The 16817-nt window shown below is 45.4% G+C and overlaps 1 protein-coding gene across 16 annotated transcripts in view; it reads right to left on the bottom strand.

The window, feature by feature from the left end:
• The window catches only part of GPR132 (G protein-coupled receptor 132), a 123587-nt gene extending 106770 nt beyond the window's left edge, over positions 1-16817 (bottom strand). For all 16 annotated transcript variants that reach the window (XR_013929749.1, XR_013929750.1, XR_013929751.1 and 13 more), the window contains exon 1: positions 1-16817. This exon is cut by the window's left edge and continues 16166 nt beyond it. The gene's annotated coding sequence lies outside the window, so the exon portion shown is untranslated.

Genomic DNA, 16817 nt, shown 5'->3' with positions numbered 1-16817 from the left:
GAAGATGGATGGATTGCCTAAAATCAGAGAAATCTGACTTCTATCTGACTTCTTTCATCCTCTTTCTTAGGAAAGACAGCAGCTTCAGGAAGTTTTCTTTCTTTCTTTTTGTTTTTTTTTTGCTCTTGATCTGAATTGTGGTGATCCACAGAGGAGCGTGGGGGATACTGAGCATCATAATTTCTCCTCTGTATCTGAAGGATTGCTGAAAAACTGCAACAAACCTTTTCAGAGCAGAGACATCACAAGTCACGACCTCTTCATACCAAGGAGAGACTCGTTCATGTGCACAGAAGAGCTGGAGCCAAACCAAACCCTTGGCAGGGATGGCAGATCCCATGATGTGCCCCTGGGATGAGGATACTTTGCTCAAGATGGGCAGGTGATCAAATGCTAAAGAGTCCATGAAAATGAAAGGGATGCTTTCATTTTTCTTAGGAAGAGAGGGGAGATGATAATTGCTTCTTCTGTTCACTTCATGACAGAGAGCAAACGTACGGCACCAGTTTATCACTTGCACAGCGACAGAGGTCAATGTGAATTGAGAGGACACCACCTTTCCCTGGATGGCCTGTGGGAACAGAATGAGCTGTCACACACCTCTTTAAGTTGCTGCCACTTCATATTCCGGCTGTTGAACCCTTGCTGTGTTTAGTAGCTCCACTTGCAAAACTTGGTGTTATCACTCCTTTGGTAATTAAGTTGATCCCATAGAAATGTATATAAATAACACACCTGAGTAAATGAGAAATACAGCATGCAGGCACGCTGTGCTCTGTCTGTTTGGGAGACTTCTAACACAGAAAGCTGTTTGTCAGATAGTGTGATGGGTATGGCACATTGCTGCACATATCCCCTTTTACTGAACTCAGAACTGAATCAGAAAATCACGGCTTGACACGGCCATGATCAGGGCCAAAAAGATCTTCCTGATCATTTATGCAGGTTATGGAATTTCACTTCACAGTTCCTGCTGCTGCCCCCATAATTTCTAACTGATGTGAAGTATGCCTTTCAAAAATTATCTGATCTTAATTTACAGAATTCAAGTGTTAGGGAGTCTTTTGCATCCCTTAGCAACCTCCTACAATGGTAACTGCCTTCTCTAGTGAAGCGAAAAACTGTACCTAACTTACAAGCAGGATTTGTCTACGTGGAACTGCTGGCCATCAGGTGTGTCTTTTACTCTCTAATTATTTAATATTTAAAAATTGAGCCAGACAGAGAAATGCCAATGGAAGTAAGACTAATTGGTTCTATTAAAATCTGGAAGATCTGTAAAATCAAGCAGAAAAGTTGTTGAAACAACCCACTCCACCTTTCTGAGAATAATTTGCATTTTTCATCATAGAACAGCTGAGGCTTTTAGTATTCTGTTATAGCATGGATCATACTGCAGGAAAATCTTCATACAATATACCGCAAAATGAAAACACTGAAAAATCAAAATTAAACAGATGAATAGATTGAATTAAAATCAAGCGACTATAACTCATGTGTTCTTTTTTTTTTCCCCGAAGCTTTTCCTTACAGTAATTTTGAAATTTCAGGTTTTCAACCCTGCTCAGAACGAAGACAAACTCTGGAATCTTCCTGAGGCGGAAGATGAACATTCAGTAGGACCTTCCAAGATTTCTTTTGCTGACCCAGCTTGTATTACCAGGACACACAGCATAGCTGTATCAGACACGGAGCTCCTGTCGTTAGTGTATACACGTCTACATCTGGGGTCTCTGCCAATGCAGCCATTCCAGCACAGCCTGTGAAGGAGAAATTTGCCCTCTGCCGTTGCTTATCCAGGCTGTTTCTGTTTAGCTTCATCTCTCTACACTGGCTCAAAAATGTGCATTTATCTGAAATAAAATACGAGCTTTGGAGTTCACTTGGCTTGTGAAATTCAGTCCTATCCACTTTTATTTCGTTTGATTTTTATATACATATATACGTATCCATATATACATGTGCATTCACACATACACAGAAACATACAATGTCAAAGACTGAATATAGGCCTTCTCTAATGTTTTCCAGGTGGTTTTCAAGCTCAACAGCTTTTTCTTTTTTTTTTCTTTCTAAAGTACTGAGCGGATAAATATTGCCATTTAAAAAATAAACTTCCTCAAAATTGTCCTCTCCGTTCTGAAAGATCGCCTTGTTCTTCAGGTGATTTATGACATCAGTCTGTAACTACACGTGTATTGTTCAGAGCGTTCAGCAAACAAGATGTGAGTGTTTGAAATACTTCAGGGCAGGAAGACGCACAAAACATTAGAACAGTCTCCCAGTTCTGGTATGGACACTTGAAATTCAGGGTCTTCCTTCCCGTTAATGCATCTCATGTTGTCATTGCCTCTTCATATCGACATAAATGAGCACTGACAGGCCAGCTAGAGCAAGGTGTTTGCTGTACAGAGACCAAAACAAATTTAAGCTGGGTACGTCCTCCACTTTTTAAAGTGTTAGACCATGGGCCAGATGGGCCAAGACTGATGTTTTTTTGAGTGAATGCTTACTTGATGCCCAGCCAAAATTCCTACCAGATCTTTGCAGGCTTCTAGGGCTAGGCACTAGGGCTGGCAATGTGGGGACGCAGGCCAGGTAAAATGCAAGAGCATGATGAATGTTAGGAAACTGGTGTACCATGACCATGGAAACCACCGTTCGGCAGCAGGGCTGGGCCAGCTCTTTCCCTGGCCAGTTAAATCCCAGGGGTTCCTGCCAGAGTGAGAGCGCCATGGACCTGCTGCCTGAGGAAACCAGCATTTCTATTTCAAGGAGCTGGGACTGGAAAATTTCTCGGGAGGAGAGCACAGGAATTAGCCTTAAAAGACATGAGACCTGGGAGTATTATGGGAATCCTGAAGGTCAAAGCCTGAGGGTGGCTGGGCAAGAGGGGAGGCAAGCCCATCCTCCTGCATGACCAGCTGTGTTAGGGAGAAAGCAAGCTGGATGGGGAGGAAAGAAAGAGACGAGTAAGAGGAAGATCTGGGAACTCAGAGAACCAAGGAATAATTTAGGCTGGGAGACACCTCTGGCAACCACTCAGTCCAGCTCAAAACAGGGCTAATCAGATCAGCTTGCTCAGGGACTTGTCCAGTCCAGCCTCAAACACCTCCGAGGATGGGAAATCCCACAGCTTCTCTGGGTGACTTGGGCTATATTTAACCATTGTCGTGGTAAAAAAATTTGTTGGCCTTCTGTCTAACTGGAATTTTCCATGTTCCAACTTGTGACATTAGAGGGCACATCCCTGCTTGCTCCTTTTGTTTATGAATTTGTCTAATTCCCCTTGGCCCTGCTGGCACTCCTTGCCTCCACAGCCTCCTAAAGCAACAAACTCCCCAAGCTGACTACCAGCTGTGCAAGAAAAGTCCTGTCTCAAAGGTTAATCCTGGTGGTCTAAGCCACGAATGGCCTTGGGGTGGTGGCAGGAAGATGGATGACAGATAAGTCCCTCTTCATACACCTTCACCCTCTGTTAAGACTCATTTTTCTACCATAACCTATTTTCTGGACTGGGGCTCTGGGACTAACAGTTCCACAAGCATTTGATTTGCCTGAAGAATATTGTAAAGCTTATTAATTTCATCAGTGACTTATTTGCATAAATGTGTTCAGCGAGCACTACAATAGCTCTTTCTGGCCAAGTCTGAATGAGTTACACATCTAATATTATATTTCTCACACACATTCTATATGAGTTATCTCTGTGCACAGGTACTCACACACACGTTCATCACCTTGATACATCCTTTCATGTCAGGTATGCAAACTATTTTGTTTATGAGAAACAAAGTTCCCTCCCTATGCCAGGATTAAGAAGACCTGAGTTCCTTTCCTGGCTCTCCGTGGGATCCCATGTGATCCAGCCAAGTCATTTCATGTCTCTGTGCCTCTGCCTCCCATCTGGAGAACAGGGGCAGCAGTTCAGAAGAAGCAGCACTGTTCATGCTCGTCAGAACTGCATCTCGGAGATGCTGGGCGGGAAGAGCAGGGATGTGTCACTGAGAGCAGAACAATGGCAGTTCTGACATTCCTAATGTCATGGCAATATGAATATTCAAAATAGAAGGGCCTTTGTTAGAGATCTTGATTAATCAGTGATTTAATATCGCTGTCATTTCCTGTAAGCTTAGAATAACCTGTGCTATGCTCTTATCTGAAGAAAAGGGAAAGAGAGAGGGGAAAAAGATAACACTTGAACATACCGGTACATGGACTTTAATCGTGTCTGTAAACAAAAGCAGGAGGCTTGTTTATGAAATAACACCGGTTCCCAAAACGGCCTTATTCCTGTGACATTTACACTGCTCAGGCTCATGTACTTAACACTCAGCTCCAGTAACCCTCCCTGATTCTCAAGTGGTGCTGGTGTAAAGTGTCAAATCCACCAAACTCTGGGATGACAATTACACACTGCAGCTATTTTCATCTTTCTCTTGTGAACACGCTGTGCCCCTCAGATGATCCAGCTTGGCAAAACTCTCCTCTGAGCCTCAGAGCACACAGAAGATGTATATTATACCTTCACATAATATCTGTCACTGATTAAGTTGTTTCAACAAGAATGCATTTTTGAAGGACACACATGTTTTAGTGGAAAATTAAATTATTAAACACAGTGTTTGGAATATTTCACTGCAACATCTGAAACTAGCTTTACCATCAAAGTGAACATATCATGTAATTGCACCCAAGCAGCTGGCCACAGCACATCTCCAGGACATATTCTGCCCCCATTGTGTGGCTCAGACAGAAGAATTTTGCCCTCAAATGCTTTTTATGCACCCATATATTAGGTATTTTCTTACTTAACAAAGCTTAACTGTATACCATTGCTCCGCAATAAATTACATCCCTAGGATTTAACTACAAAGGCCCATTTAGAAACTATAAATGCAACATAGACCCCAAAGGACAAATCCTACACTTTCATGGAGGCAAAACATAGAAACTACTTAATTATAGCAAAACATGGGCAACAGCACTAGCAACATTTATTCAGAAGATGTCCAGATTTCACAGACAGACGCGTTCAACCAAGGAGCTAAGGAAATAATCTAGTCCAGTATCTGAAATAATCAAATGGAAGATCTGAGGGGCAGATTTCATTCATATCTAAGCTCTGTAAATTAAGTAGCATATGAAAATGTGTATTTCTAAGAGGACACTCAAGCAAAGATAAGCGGTTAAGTACTCACAGCTTTGCTTTTGTCAATGTTATCTGTAGATAGTCTTTTTCCATAACACTCCGAGTGACTTTTTACCATATAGATAATACATTCCTTAAATGTAGCCCATATACATGCACTGTGAAGGGCTATAACACTAATAATGTCAATTTTGTTATTTAAAGAGAAGCATATCCCATGCAGAATTCTTCATTCTGATTTTGTTTAATGAAGCTTCTTTGAAAGCGCTGAACTGAGTACTTCAGCAATGGCTTTCTCCATCACTGCTGCACTAGGAGGCCTTGCCTGCTGAGGAAGGTTGCAGCTCTGTTTTGGTAGCAGGGAGGGGAGTTCCTTGCCGGAAGTGTCACACTTGCAATTCTTAAAAAGGGCAGGAATGGGGACTACAGGAGGAGAGAGTGAATTTTAAACAGATGCAGGCTTTGTTTCCCTATAAAAACAGCCAGATCCTTCTGGGTTCTCCGGGTCAGGAAGGTCCTGGGTTCTGAGGAAAATTCTTGTGTCCTGGTTGCTCATGTTTTTATTTATGAGGACTCACTATCAGCAATGGCCAAAGTTAAACTCCTGTTTTCACCCTCAGTCCACTCTTTTTCCATCTTCTTCCACCAGTCCTGACAAACTCTCCATTTGCCCTGTTGTTAGTGGTCTACTGACCATGCCTCTTTTCACTTTTGCCACACAATCCTATCTCTGCCACTTGCTTTTCCGTAAACTCATCCATCCTACCTCATCCCTGTTCCAGGTTTCCCCAAACCATGCTTGCTTTCCTCATCTACAGTGAAAAATGCTGCCAGAACCACCTCCCTAACACCCCTTCTGGCCACCTTCTTTCACAGGGTGACAGCCAGTGGGTTAAGAAGGAATGAGGGAGGAGGAGAACGTCACCCACAGGATTTGATGGCAGTGAGATGGGGTGGGCTTGCGCTGCTGCCAGAGAGCAGGGGAGATCAGCAGGATTCAGGGCTCCTGAATACAGCACTGGAGACATTTCAATCCACCACTGGGAAAGGGTACACAGCTCGTAGCAGAGACAAGGACTGGCAGTCCTTTTCTGTAGCAAGGTTCTCCCGTTCCAAGTATTAAATCTCACTTGCAAGTGATTCAAGGGTGTTGCTCTTCTCTCATCTCGGCTGCGTCTTCTGCCTGCATCCAAACACTAGTTCACAGCAGTAGCTATTTTCTCCATATCTGATGCTAGGTGAATGGCTGTTGCAAACACGGGCTAAACGAATATATCTCATGCTCAAATAATCTCAAATATTGTAGCAACCAAGTTAACAGTAGTTTTTTGTTGGGTTTTTTTTCTTAATTTAATCATATTGCTTCTAACATATGAAAACTTAAACAAGATCTGCGGTAAACCCTGTATAAAGATGCGTATATAAAGGGATATTTCCTTGTTCAAGGAACTTAGAGTCAAAGTATAGAGGAAAGGAATGACACTGCAATGATGGGAAACTGAGAAATGGGAGAAATGCACGCACGTATCATGGTCACACAGGTAGTCTGTGGCAGAGTATGGTAGAGACTGCACAACACTCAGGCACCAGCCCAGGCCTTTCCAAAGTAACTATCCAGCTTTTTTAAATATTCATGGAAGAAAGGCGGGCTGATGCAATGATCTACAAATAATGCAGAACAAATGAAAAGTCATTACCCTATTGTAGCATGTCAGACTGCAGCAACTGAATTTGAGAGGTTATTATCTGCTGGTAGAAAGTTGTAGATATTGCCAAATACTACTTTTTAAATTGTCTGCTTTACAGTGCTTAGAAAAAGTGAGAAATCTTGTTCTCAGCCTTAAGCATTGTAGCAAACTTGGTCCAGTGGAGTTAAACTGGCGATTTTTGCAATCCAGGATTTATATGTCATTGCTTTATCAGATTTCCAGAGACATATAATGTCTTTTTCTGCTGCCAATAAAGCCAGATGCAGAAATATCTTTGTGTGTTTACTTAGCACAAGGTTGTTAATGCCTGGGAGTAGCATACACTGGGGTGTGGCCTCCATGTCTTGCACACAGAAACCAGCGCTAAGAGACCAGAATTAAAACAGGCCGAAGCAGAAGTGTAACAAACTGACCTTGGAGCCAGCAGAGTGGGAAAAACGTTGTGAAAACCTAGACACAGCAGCCAGGTTGAGGCTATTTTTACCCACTGAAATCCAAAGATGCTTGATGCAAAGCATTAACATAAGTTCTTTGCTCTCCATTTCCTTAAGGAAACACATTTTCAGACTGCAGGCAGTCCTTTTCATCTCAGCTTGAAGGGAAGAAAGAAAATCCTGGGTTGGCCTTTTCAGTGAAGAACTTTCTGCATAACTCCATTGAGACAAAACAAGATGCCATTATAGATTAGAGTAAGGACTTCAGTTAAGCAGGAGGTTGAACAAACCTCTAAATGCAGTTCCTGCTCCTTGTGCTAATCCTGATTTCCTAACACGTCAGAGGTGCAGTCTTTTCCTCCGACTCTGCATGGCTCAGGTTGAGTCTGTGTATCACTGGTTATAAACCAGTCTGGCACCTGCAGCGTTAACTTTGGGCAAAAAGGGGGTGTTGTCCCAGGATGCCTTTGGTGGGAAAGGAATGGTCTCGGTGGTCTTACCTCCTCTCCCACCCTTGCAAAGCTCTTCATCAATGAAAGGCAATGCACCCTGAGTTGTCCTGTAGCACACAACCCTGGGAGCACAGAGGACCAAAACACGTGCAACAGAAGGGTTATCACATTACCCCATTTACGCTTTACATTTTGCCTTGCTTCAGTGTTAGGAAGGCAGCCACATGCCCAGCTAAGTCTTTGGCTGGGAGAAATGGTGTGATTGATCCTGACCACAACTACAGAACAGTTCCAGCGTTGCTGAGGACTCGGACTGGGGTTAAAGGTAAGTTGAGGGTCGAAGGACCTGTTCCAGAGTAGGGTGAAAGCAGAAGAGCAGCTGGCCCACCAAGGGCACTTCTGGAAAAAACAAAAGAAATAAAAACTTTGCACAGAAAATGCCTGTGTCCAATAAAGTCAGCATCCTTACCAGTGTTAAAGTCATGGTTAAAGCAATAAAAACCCTCACTTTGCCTCTGAAGAAGCAGCAACAATCTCTGATAAGTGGGAAGGCAGGGAGTGTTTTGCGTTCTCATGGTTCCTTGGCTCGCTCCAGCACTGTTTGATTAACTGGGAGCAAGATTTATGTGCTATGGAGTGCTCTGGGGAGGTTGCTGATGCCAAAGCTCTGCACCTGGCTTTTGAAAGCCTCTCTAAAGTGATGAGAATATCTGTATATTCTCATCTAGAAAAAGAAAGCCCCCCAAAACCCGAAAATGACTACTGCTTTTTGGCAGAACGGGAGTGCAATTTCACCTAGGAGGGAGATTTGCAAAGATACTAAAACCACTGAATGTCCTAGTACCACAGAAATTCGATGTGAGCTAACATTTCAGGGCCATTTACCCCTGGGGAGAGATGTCCCCTTACCCCTGATTAGTTTGGATTCTTCCATACAAGGAAGATTAAAGAAATGTCCCATTAAATGATTTAAGGATTGCTGTTGTTTTTTCAATCTTAAATTATTCTACCCAGTATGATCCTCTGGAAATTTGCTGCAGAAGACAAAGGAGCTCAGTGTCTCTTAATGGTTAGTGGAGTCACATTCTTGTGCGACATCTGCCTCTAATATTATTACTTGAGAATGAGCACACCAGCAGGACTAGCAATGCAACCAGGGATGTTATCAGCCTCTCCACAGACTTGGAAATTGATTTTCATCAAGTATTGTTAAAACTATTGTGCTGAGTGTTGAAATTGGCCCATGTTACGAATAATTATGCTATGCTGCTGATGTTTTCAACCCCTTCTAGAAGCCATCAACAGTCTGCAATATCTGGGTGTTTTGCAGGCTTTGTCTGGAAATCACATCCAGTCTGCGTGACATCTGCCCGCTCTGACCAAGAGGCTTTTCAAGGGGAGGTGTTGGCACTGGTCCCCACCCAGCAAGGTTTCTTTCAAAACCTGCTGCTGCCTACTGCCAGATATCACCATATCTCGTCAGAGCCCTCCTTTGATTTCATTCCTTTTTCAGGGCTGAGCACCGTGGCCTGGGCTTAATTCTGCAAGAGCTGTGGTGACCTCAGACACCAATGAATGCGATGAAAGAGGAGAAAAGGTGTCCACACCTCAACAAATGGGGGAGAAAGAGCAGAAGGAAAATGGCCTTGAGAAGGGGAAGCTGACACAAGCTGGATGCCCTGGCTTACCTTAGCTTACCTTTGCCATCACTAAGACCAAGTCTTCAACACATTCTGCAGGCCAGTGGACAGAGGGAAGGGGGAGATGATACTTCAAATGCAAACGATGCAGCCCATGGAATTCTTTGCCCTCCCAGTCACGTCTCTGCCTCCATGCCTCCACGCCAGTGTTCAGTGGTGCAACTGTAGCAGCCCATGCCTGGATGGCCATGGGGCACAGCCAGCTGCTCCCAGGGAGGGCAGGGCTCAGAGCTTAGTCTTCGTGCACTCCAGGAGTGAGGACGGCACCCAAGGTGGTGGTGGTTGAGTGGCAGAGTGTTGGAAGAGGCAGAGGGCTTGGCATGTCAGAAGATGCCTTAGAAGGAGTTGACGGTCTTTGAATTTGGGGTGGAAACCAAAATTTTTCAAAATCATTTGGGGTCTCACTTCTGGCCCACACTGAGACACCTGCAGAAACTGAGGCAGTCCCTGCATCATCACAATAAATTCTGAATGGCAGCTAGCAAGACCTTTATCTTCTAGCCTTTTTGTGGCAAGTTGCTGCCATTACTTGCTATCGATCCCTCGGGCAGACAGACAGTGGCGCCCTCTGTACCTCCCACCTCTGTGCTCAGGCCAAGCCCTTCAGCCACACAAGGTTCAAGCCCAAAATCTGCATTAAGTCTCTGAAGCAAAACCAGGGGCTTCATATGGACTAGGTCATTAGATCCCTCCTGTTGGACAGGGACTCTCTGAAGGAATGCAAGGAAGTAAGCGCTGTTTCATCTGACTTTGAAAGAAGTCAAGACACATGTATAGCTTCTGCTTGATCGCTCCAAGTACTCAATTTGGTTCAAGTCTAGAGACGACTTGAGGAAAAGAGAAGCTATGGTTCTGCATGCAAGTTTAAGAGACCCTCAGTTCAAACCAAGTGGTATTTGACTCTGGCAAAGTCAGCGTGGTGATATGGCTGGTCTGCAAATGCTCACAGTGCCTGACTTGTTTCTGGGTCTCCAGGCTCCCTGGGACTCGATGTTCATGTGAACAATGACTACATAAATTCTTCCAATGCCAGGGGATTCCTGGCACTTACATGTGCTGGATGCCTTGTACTCACTGCTCACTGCACAGAACTCACTGTTAGATGATGCTTATGCCTTTGGAAATGTCTGCAGCCATCTCCAAGCTATTATCTGAAAGCCCCGTGGTCACCTCACCTGTCATGTGCAGGCTTTTCCTGGAGAGGTGGGTCATCATTGTTCACAGGCATGATGGAAGAGAAAGGTGAACTGGGTTTACCTTCAGCAGCTCCAGACCTTTGCAAGTTCTCCTTGTATGAGCAGAGCTAAATTGGCAGCAGTATCACAAGTACTTGTAGACCCCATGGAAAAAATCACAGTCTTGCTAGCACAGGCACCTCTGTTTTGTTTTCTTTCCAGAGGGGTTCTCCAGCACAGAGCTTGTTCAACTGTCCTCTTTCTGAGGCTGAAGAAAGGCTGATTTTTCTGATCACTTATGGTGCTGTACGTATACCTCAAGACCATTTTTACACATAAGTGGTCCATGTCATTTTGAAATTCAAAATAGGTAACTGTATGTGCAGAAGGACTTTTCCAGACCCATATGTAACCAGCTGCTGCTAAGTTAGAGTGATCCATTCCAGCACTATTCCATAACCATAAAGCCTGAGAGGTTAAGCATACTGTAGGAGATGACTGATCTGGAGAAAAGACATTTCTAATAATGACTTGATGAAGCCAGTAGTGCAGTCTAGGCCTATGATGCTTCTCTTCTGTCAACATGCTAGCCATAAAACTGTATCCACATCCGTACACACACTTATGGATATGAATGCATATTAATCTCCTAATTAGCCTGTAAATGTGATGCTGGTACGACCTAAAAATGAGATATAGTGCATACTGAGGAGCGCACAGCTTATCTGCAGGTTTATTTGTAAAATGCTGGCATTTAAAGTAAATGTTCTTTTTTTTTTTTGTTATCTGGATCCCCAGCTAGGGGCAGATTTTAGTGGTACCACTAATTGCAGTGGAGCTCCAGCAGCACAGGTCACCAGAGGATCCTACCCATGCAGAACAATATGAGCATCAATTCCTCTGATTTCTTGTTTCCTTGTAAAAACTGGTGCTATTCCTCTCCCTGATGAAGTGGCAAACCTGTCTTCCAGGATACCAGCTGTCATGATATAAGTCTGTACAGTATTCTCCCTTGATGGTAGTTTATGAAACTTTCACAAGAGGGGGTTTAGCTTGTGCTAGAGAGCTTGATTTCTTGAACCTCAAATCAAATCTCCATGTATGCAGAAAAGGCATGCTATAAATAATTCCTGTAGTGTTTTATAAACTATTCTAAGTAGCAAATATCATGTGTTAACCTTATTTTCAATTGGTACATGCAGCTAAGGGAAACAAATGAACTGCTGCTGAATTAATTTGCAGCCCATCCAGAAACTTTTTTACACTTTGTCTGGACTGCTTCCAGGCAGCAGAGCAGCTGGCATGCAAAAAGTGGGTGGTTTCCTAGGAAAGGGGGTTGGCTGTTTTTAAAAATCCAAATTGTTTATGAAAATATCCACCTTTGGACAGATTTAATTCTGCCAACCTGCCTGGAGTAGTCCATTTTAAAGGGAACATGTTGAGTCAGACTGGTCTTTGTTTATTGCTGATGGGGCAAGCTACCAGCCTAGGAAAAGAAGCAGCCCGTTCCTCTCCATATTCCCCCCGGGGTGAGAAAACCTCCTGGAGGTGTCTGTCTCTCTCATCTGCCACAGATGGGACCGAAGCAACTTCTTTAAACTCAGCACTGAAGTTTTTCACGGTCCCTGGGAATGCGGGAAGATGGTGCAGCACTTTTGAGGGGGTTGCTGGTGGCTGGAGGTGACCATCGGCTCAGCGTGTGCCCTCCGTGGGCTAGCGGGCACCTAGCTGGTGGTCTAGGGGACAGCTTTATGAACAAATGTCCCTCTTTTTTAGGAACCTGCCCGGTTTCTTATGTCACTTACTCCACCATCTCTGGGGTCATTTCTGAGGTGAACGGGCAGGATTTGCCCTCCTGACACATGTGGGCAGAGGCAGAGAAGTGCCAGGCTGAGCCCCAGCACCACGACACTGGTGGCAGCGAGAAGAGGCCAGGCACAGAGTGCGACAAACGACAAAAGGATTTTCTAAAAGGCTTCTTCCCCAAAACCCACTTCTTCCAAAAATGCAGCTACCAAAAACGCTCCTTCATCTCTTCTGTATGAGTTTGTTTCCTGTGGCATGTCTAGGCCAGGCCCCCCCACTGCGCGTGCTGCAGGATGTGGCCCTGAGCCCTCCTGCTTCCATGGCCCTGAGCTCACACTTATTCCAATGGTAATAACAACACTGCTAATAAGGATAATGACTGCAGAGCTGTAAGAGTATATCTGATGCTTTCACAGGTGATGTAACTTTTCTTGATATGGAGATAGATCTCAAAACCCTTCAGCTATACTTTTTATTACACTCCATTTTCTTTTATCTTTTTTTTTTTTTCCCCCTCTCTTTTATTTAAATACTCTTCGGATTCTGGTGCAAAACAGCTGACACACACATAGACAGACAAGTTTCCACAAGCAATTAAAACTTCAGGTGCAGACACAGGTATCTTATAAATTTCTTTTGAGGAAGGGAGGAAACACAATGGGAAATAAACTGTTCTAACTTTTAAAACAACAATAAAAGATTGAAGTCATTTCCTAGAAGAGAAAACAATTAAAAGCCAAATCACCACATTAAGTACCATATAAATCCTTCACCGGTAATAAAGCTCAGACAAAATATCTTGAAAACCCTGGGAGGTTAAACAGACCCTCAGCTGGATGGGGATGAAGATGGCACCGGAGGGAAGAAGGCATGCTTGCACCTCCCAGTGCCAAGGTGCACTGTGGCACTGCTATTGATGCTGCTTGGAGATGCGTTAGGCTAAAGCATTATCTCAGTTCCAGTGGTGCTGAGCTGGAGCAGCTCCACTAACTTCAGCTAGAAATGCTACTCCAGATGTTCTCGTGCATGTGGATGGTGAGAGTTTGGTCCTTTTGTCCCGGAGCCCAGCCCGCAGGCATGCCTTTGCTCTTCCTCGCAGGAGCACATACTGCATTGCTGCAATACCTCTCTAAAGAAACCAGGGGAAAATTGCACATGTGATTAATGCCTAAAGCTTTTATGGATGTTCATAAGGCATCACTTTTTGTAACCATATGAATTCAAAGTATAGTCAGGCTCTTAGATCTTAAATGTTTGCACTGAGATCTTTTGCTTTTGAAAACAGAAACAAAGCAAAATCCTTATTCTTTCACCTGTAAGAGAGAAATGTGCTCCTGAGGAGCTGCTGGAGGGTGTAACACAGAGCAGGATCCCTTCCCACTTCAACCCAGGGGCAATGCTGAAGGGGCTGCTCTGGATCTAATGAGGTAACTCCGTGTTAACTTGGGGTGAAGGAGAGCCAGCTCTGAGCTGCAGCCAGCCAAGATGTCCCCCCAGAAAGCTGCCCTTGAGCGCATAGCTCCGAGCCTCCTCGGAGACCTACCGTGTACCTTTCTGGAGCCCTCAGGGGATTGCACCCTCTGTTTGGCACCACCACTGGTGTGTGCAGGAAGCACTCGAGACAGCGTGGGCAGGCGGCATGGGTTGGCACGAGAGGGAAGGTATGGCCTCGCGAAAGAGGCTGGAAAAGTGCCCCGGCATGCTGGGCCTGGGCATGCCGCGTCCCTGCTGGGCGGGGGCTCGCTGGGGGCCAGGGGGCTGGCTGGGAAACCCCATGGGGAGTGCTACAACACCACACCAGGCTGGACCAAAGCAATGCCACATTCAGCTCCCACATCTCCTTGGAGGGGGACATCTAACAGCTTCCCGAGGTGCTGCGCCCATTTCCAAAAGCCCAATTTTTTGCCTGCTTCACTGTGCACCTGGGGCAGAGTCTGGGCATCACAGCCATTCCAATGAGCCAGGCAGAGGCAACCTGTATTCCTGCCTTGCTGAGGGACTCTGTGGCCATTCCTTGGCCAGCATGTGGGACTGCTACCAGCATTGATTGGACTTCACTCAGAGCAGCCCAACCTGTGCCCCAAGGAAACCCATTGCTCCTGCCCCATGCGCTCCAGCCGGCTGAGTAACCCCCCAGGAATCAGGCGCTAGGATGTCAGCAGAGCTGCCGGGCATGCACCAGTGCCCCACCAGCACTGCAGCGTGCAGGGCCTCTCCCCAGCAGCCAAAAGCCACGGAGAGCGTGCCCGCACCAGAGCCAAGAGCGAATACCAGAGACATGAATCCTGTCCTAACAGCTCTGGGTTTGCAGAGCTTAATTAAAATGATAAAACAGCTGCAAGGCTGGGCAGGCTTGCTGGCACGTGGCTGGCGACAGCGGTGGGGCGATCGGCTTGGCTGGTTTCTTGCCGCCAAGGGGTGCAAGCTGGGGAAGGTCCGCTTGTGCCTGCTCCTCCACTGCTCACATTGCTCCTGCTTCTGCTGTCTTGGGAAGGAGCTCATCACCCAGAGCAGAGAGGGAATCACCTGGTGCTAAGGTCCCAACCATACCCGGAGCTTGGCTGAACAGCTGTGATGGTTTTAGCCCTGTTTCTGTAAATGTGTCTTTGCTCAGACACTTGCGCACCTATTTGGGAGACCCACCATGATCTGCACCAAGGAACACTGTTGTCATTTTTCTCTTCACCTTCGGGATGGCCAACTTTTGATGTTGCCAGTTCAGGCCATTGTGGAGGGCAAAGCATTTGAGGGATTTGCCTTTATGCTCATCCAACCCCTACTGCTGCACTGACTGGAGGGATTCAGTTCATCTCCCCTTGGTTTGGAAAAGCCTCAAGATCCATATCTTCCCTTCAACCGAACCTGCCAGCTACCCATGCAGAAGTCCTACCCTTACACATTGTGTCCCCAGTCCCCCAGGAGAGACCCCTTCCCTGCCCATGGCCTCCACAGCCAGGAGCAGCTCCTCTGAATTTTGATGGTTTTTCCTACATCCCAGCTTAAATTCACAGCCTGCTGCAAGCACAAATACTTAGGTCCACACAAAATACACACAAAGTAGTCCCAAGGATGAGAAGGGTTTCACAGATCTGGTTGCACATCACCACCAGGCGAAGGTGCTCCTCTTCCACCTTTCCCACAAGAATTCCCCTCCCCCCATCCACACTCATTTGTGGGTTTAGGAAATCAGGAGTAAATGCCATAGGAAGCATGTTCATGTGGCTAGAATATCTCTGTGAGCCATCAGTGCCTCCTGTCTTTGCTGCCTGTCTATAGAAATAAATGTTATTAAAATACAGACAGTTTGCAAAGGGTTTGAATTTTTACTCATTTTCTACCTGCATCCTTTGCTGTTCTTAAAATTGGACTACCTTTGCAACATTTAGTAAGATGTCACAGGAACCACAAAAGCCTAAGATACACACATTTTTGTTTCCTGGAGCGTGTTGGCTCTTACAATGCCCTCAGATATTCTCACTGCTCTTCGTCCTCAGGGGCATAGCTGAGCTGCTTCAAGGACAAATATTCCAATTACAGATAAAACAGAGAGCTCTGAGTCTGTTGTTAACATTTAGCTTATAGCTTCAGCTTTTCCTGTGCCTCTTTTGAGGTCTCCAGGTGGCAGATGTAATCCCTGCCGCTTCCCTTTCTGTCTGCGAGTCTCACAGTCTGCGAGTCTCTGAGCACACACGGCTGTTGCCTCCTGGTAAAATGGGCAACATCCGAATGACACCACTGCCACATGAGAGCAGAGATGGAGACACGACAGGTGTGCGGAGCATCCCGTTCACAGGATGGCGTGAGTGGTTGCCCCAAAACCAGCTGCCGGCTGAACTAAGGGAAGGATTGCAAAGCTGGTGGCTGGGGGCAGCAGCCAGAAGACTTGTTCTTTACCCTGTGCTCAGCTGTTAGAGGACATCCTTGCATCACTGGCCTCTGCTCTGCCGCAGATGAGATGGAATACTGTAGATATATCACCCCTACCTATGAGACAGCAATAAGATCTACATCAAGCACTGTTGCAATGAGTGTCCCATCCCATGCAGGTGAACTAGCATTTCTGTGGCAGAAGAGACAAAGTAAAAATGGGATCAAAGACAACCAACCTGATTTCATGGAACAGGGAACCCTGAGGATTAGTTCCTCTGTAATAACTACTCTTGTAAACAGGCATCAGGTAAAAGCCCATATCATTCATCAGTAATGTTCTGTTCTGCCATACTTTTCAGTTAACTTTTTCCATAGCCAGGAATAACAGAGCATCAGAACTGAGTGGACAAAGCATCAGACAAGGAATAGGGCATCAGGAGAGCCAGGCCAGGCCCAGTTTTAATGCTGTGATCTTGGGCAAATTACTTATCTGCCCCACTATTTATCCTTCCATACTTT

The sequence above is a fragment of the Falco punctatus genome (genome assembly GCF_963210335.1).
Source record: "Falco punctatus genome assembly, chromosome: 7".
NCBI lineage: Eukaryota > Metazoa > Chordata > Aves > Falconiformes > Falconidae > Falco > Falco punctatus.
Note: the sequence above shows the minus strand (reverse complement) of the source record. Positions and strands in the feature narration are given on the sequence as shown.